The following is a 4,742-nucleotide window of genomic DNA, read 5'->3' as shown; positions in this document are numbered from 1 at the left end:
TTTTTCCCCTCACACAATGACCCCCGAAAATGCCTGACCACCAGGGCAATACTTATAGCCCAATTTTCCTGCCCTGGCATGTACACAAATTGCCTGGTCGCCGCGGTTACTCCACGTCTCTCTCACTAATTCTGATCACCTTTGAACAGTCTCAGGTGTTTTTGTGGCTCTTGCTGGTAGGCAATCAACCCTGTGCTAAGTAGGCCCCCAAACCAAGGCAGACGCGTCTCCTTTTCCACCAGGGCTGCTGCTCCAAGCGGGCAGAAAATCCTGGACGGGCCCCCAAATTTGTCTATGCTGGCAAACGCTCAAGCAATCCAATCTGTACTCATTTTAGCCAGAGTGAGGCTTGCTTTATTCGATTTTGCAAAATCAGGCGCCCAGCCCAGTAGACACGGGTAGACACTGGAACCCTGTCTTTTTGTACAGGCAAGGACCGTGGTGGCTAGGGAAGCAGAACTGTTGTCTGGGGCTGCTTTCCCAGTTCCCATGTGACTAGAGGAGGGACAGGGACAGTGGGAGAAACAGTTTTCCTACTACATTGGTTTGTTGGTTCCTACCTGTTTGCAGCACCCCACTGCTTTCTTCTACTCCCCTATTCAGAGTCTCTCAAAGCCAAGCATGTTGTATTTTTTGTTTCATTGTTGAAGGTCAGAATGATGGTCTGCTTATACTGCCATCTTCTCAGAATCCTCTTTTCTTTTCTTTAGAGATTACTCATTAATTTAAAAAGTATGTTTGTTCTAATTTAACCAGCATGTAGTTTGTGTAATGGATGGGAGTTTCTGAACATGTAGTTTTGTTAAATTCATGGAATTGGAGATTTCCTTAGAGTTCAGTTTTTTAGTCTGTTTACCAGTTTCACAATAAAACATCTGACAAATACTTGCTATTATCTTGGTTATTGTATAAATGGATTTTTATCTGAATAATGCATGCACTTTGTGATAAAAGTTAATTATTATGAAATCTTATAACGAAAAATATAAATCTCTTCTCCTGACCTGCTTGTAAAAGGCAACCACTTTAAGTTCCTATAGCTATTTCTTGCAATATATATTTATATATTTAAAAATAATATCTTGAATCCATGTTTTATAGAATCATAATTTTCTCACCTTATATATTGTCCTCTTGGTGTCCTGATGTGGGGCTGTAGGATAAGCACTGGACTGCTAACCGCAAGGCCGGCAGTTCAAACCTACCAGCCACTCCTTGGAAACCCTATACAGGGTCACTATGAGTCAGAACAGCACTTGGCAGCAACAATATAGTACCCTCTTACAAAGAAAGCTAAGCAATTGGCTTTCTCGAGTCTCATTTTCCTTCCCACATCTTTCTAGTGTAGTTAGACAATAATATCTGGTTAAATCAGTATTCAGTATTTATATTACTATGGCCCTATAACTATTACTTACTGATCATTGTGTCAAGTCATATACTCTAATTAAGTGTCCTTTCCTTGTAAATCTGTAGTTCTTCCTGCAGGCAGTATTGTTTTTCATTAAAAATGTTTATAATTTACCAAACACCCTCTGTATCTTACTCTCCAATACCTATTTATTATGTGCTTACAAGCATCAACCTATCATTTGTCCTCATTCCCCTGAAGATGATGGTTCTCTAAGAATCCTCTGGCTCCCTTCCAATAGCAACTGTTGATTTTCTAGATCGTGTGCAAAGCTGCCACCTAGAGGCTTTCCTTGAGTAAGCTCTAGTATTGGGACCCTGTTTTCTGTCTGCTTAGTTTGTTTTATTCTTGTTTGCTTTTTCCTCTCATGTTAGTAGACAATCCTTGAGTGGATTCCTGACAAAGAGTGTGAGGAATGTCGAGTTTCTGGGGCATGGTGTGTCTGAAAATGTTTGAATTTCACATTAACAATTAATACTTTGTCGAAGTAGAGAATATTAGTTTGAAGATAATTCCCAATTCGAATTTTTACAGCAGTCTTCATTGGACTCTGACTTTTACAGCTGCTGTTGAGACATGCCTCTCTAGACATGGACTAGTCAACACCACAAGGTTACACATGTTTTGACTGACATAAATAATTCTACTTTGGACCAAGGAATCCAGCACAGCAGTTAAGGATAAAGGGTCCCTTGGACCTCAGCCAAAATCAAGGGGCACCTTTCAAATCAGTGTACAGGGAAACTCCCAAAGTTAGTTTTCACTCCATCTGGAGAGAGTGAAGACTCTAGAAGACTCAATGCAAGAGACTACAATGAGGGAGATGTAAGTGTGGAACCTCCTACTAGTGCTGTGGAGTCCTGGTGTGGTGCTGTGGGTTAATGTGTTGGACTGCAAGATCGATTTGAACTGCAAAGTCGCTGGTTCAAGCTCACCAGCCGCTCCTCAGAAACCCTATAGATGGTTGTTATGAGTCAGAACCAACTCAACAGCACCTAACAACAACAACATAGCGCTATAGGATCAGCATTGAGTTGCTAACTATAAGGTGGGAGGTTCAAACCCACCAGCTGCTCCTCGGAAAGCTTATACAGGGTCGATATGAATCAGAAATGACTCAATGGCACTGACAAAAATGACCCCCTAGGGAAGAGTCATGGTGTGGTGCTGTAAGATAGGCACTAGACAGCTAGTCTCATGGTCAGTGGTTCTAACTGTTCCATGGAAACCCTATACAGGGTCACTATCAGTAGGCACCAACTCAAGGGCACTTAACAACAACAACCATTATCCCATAGGGGTTAGATACCCAGCTCAGGATGAAAGATTATCAGATTTCCCTAAGAGGAAAGTACCCCAGTACCTGCTAGAGAAAAGACAGGCCTCTCCCCAAAGTCTGTTTAGACCAGGATTCAGTTTTTATACTACTGGCTTTTTCCCCAAAGAAAAGACAAAAGGCAGGAAGCTTCATGCTACAAGCCATGCCAGGGGAAGCTTCTGTTCTGCCTTTACGGGCAGAAAAGGTGCTGAAAGGAGAATAAAGTGAAATATATATATATTGTTAAGTGCCTTCAAGTCGGTTCCGACTCATAGCGACCCTGTACAGGGTTTCCGAGGGTGTAAATCTTTACGGGAGTAGAAAGCCTCATCTTTCTCCCGCGGAGTGGCTGGTAGTTTCGAACCGCTGACCTTAAGGTTTGCAGCCTGATTCGTAACCACGACGCTACCAGAGCTCCTATATATATATATATATATATATATATATATATATATATATATATATATATATATATATCCTTTGACTTCATGTTTGTTTGGTGTTCTAGAACCATAGTCAGTCTCTGGTAGACACAGAGCGATGGTCCTTGGGTGAAGGTGTGTGCTAGGGAGAGGTGTATTGTTCTGGAGATTCCTGGGGGACTGGAACAAGGCCTAGGTAGAGAATCGATTGCATCTGGAGTTAGTAACTGCCTTAGTTTGTACTGCTACTATAACAGCAATACCACAAGCATATGGCTTTAATGAATGAAAATTTATTTTCCCACAGTTTAGGAAATGTTATGGATTGAACTGTGTTCCCTTAAAATATATATTGGAGTTCTGGTGTGGTGCTGTAGAATAAGCACTAGGCTGGGGACCGCAAGGTTGGCGATTCAAATGTACCTTAAAAATCCGATACAGGGTCGCTATGAGTCAGAACTGACTCGATAGCACTTAACAGAAACAATAAAATATGTGCTGTAAATTCTAACCCCTGTGTCTATGATTAGAATCCAATTTGGGAATGGGTGTTCTTAGTTATGTTAGCGACAGGATTAGTGTGGTTTGTTTCTTGAGGTAATCTCTGTCCTTTTTTTGAAATTAGAACACTTCGTTCTAAACATTTTCAGAATATAATGGTTTTGCATCAGAGCTCTTTGAAAACGTTAAAAAAAACCATATGTAATCTAGGCTTATTATTACAATACATTTAATTTTCCAATTTCCAACCTAGAAAAAACACTGAAAGTTAGAGCTAACAAAGAAAATAATCAATCTCAATGGCTTCATAGATAAAAACCAGCAAACATAAATGTATCCCACTAAAGCCATACAAACCCAGTAAGAAATAGGTTCTGCAAAGCTGATTAATCACTGAGATAGAAAAGAGGTTAAACAAGTGAACAAAGGAGAGACGGGTAAAAGACAGATGCCAAGTCACATCGAAATCTCCAAGGACTTACCTCCAGAACTGACAGAGAAAAAACCTTCCCATTGATCACCTCTGAATCTGTACTTGTCGCCTCTTCCTCCTAAACGTTGAGAAAATAAATTTGTTTGCTAAAAACATCACTCTTTCTGTTACAATGATACTAGATAACTCATACAGTAGCCTAGAAGTCTGAATCCAGACTGACATTCTAGAGGAAGGGTTTTTTGTCTGGACTGAGGAAGAATCTTGTCTTAGCTTCTTTAGCATTCTTGGTGTCTTTTGGAGATCTTCACATGGCATCTGTCTTGCTTTTATGAAAAATCTGCTATTTTATATGTTAAAAGTATTTGACTTAAGACACAACATTCACTAACATGGTCTCATTAATATAAAGAACACAATATTCCCAAAGGGGACTACATCCACAGGTATGTTGTTGTCAGGTGCTATTGAGTCGGAACTGACTCATACAGACCTCATGTACAGCAGAACGAAACAGTGTCCGATACTGGGCCAGCCTCACCACCGCTGCCACACTTGACGCCATCAATGATGCCACCTGGCTGATCTATCTCGTTGGGGGTCTTCCTATTTTTCTCTGACCCTCCATCTTACCCAGCATGACATCCTTCTCCAGCG

This window comes from Chrysochloris asiatica, unplaced genomic scaffold (assembly GCF_000296735.1).
Source record: "Chrysochloris asiatica unplaced genomic scaffold, ChrAsi1.0 scaffold00014, whole genome shotgun sequence".
In the NCBI taxonomy this organism is placed as follows: Eukaryota; Metazoa; Chordata; class Mammalia; order Afrosoricida; family Chrysochloridae; genus Chrysochloris; species Chrysochloris asiatica.
This window is presented reverse-complemented; position numbering follows the sequence as displayed.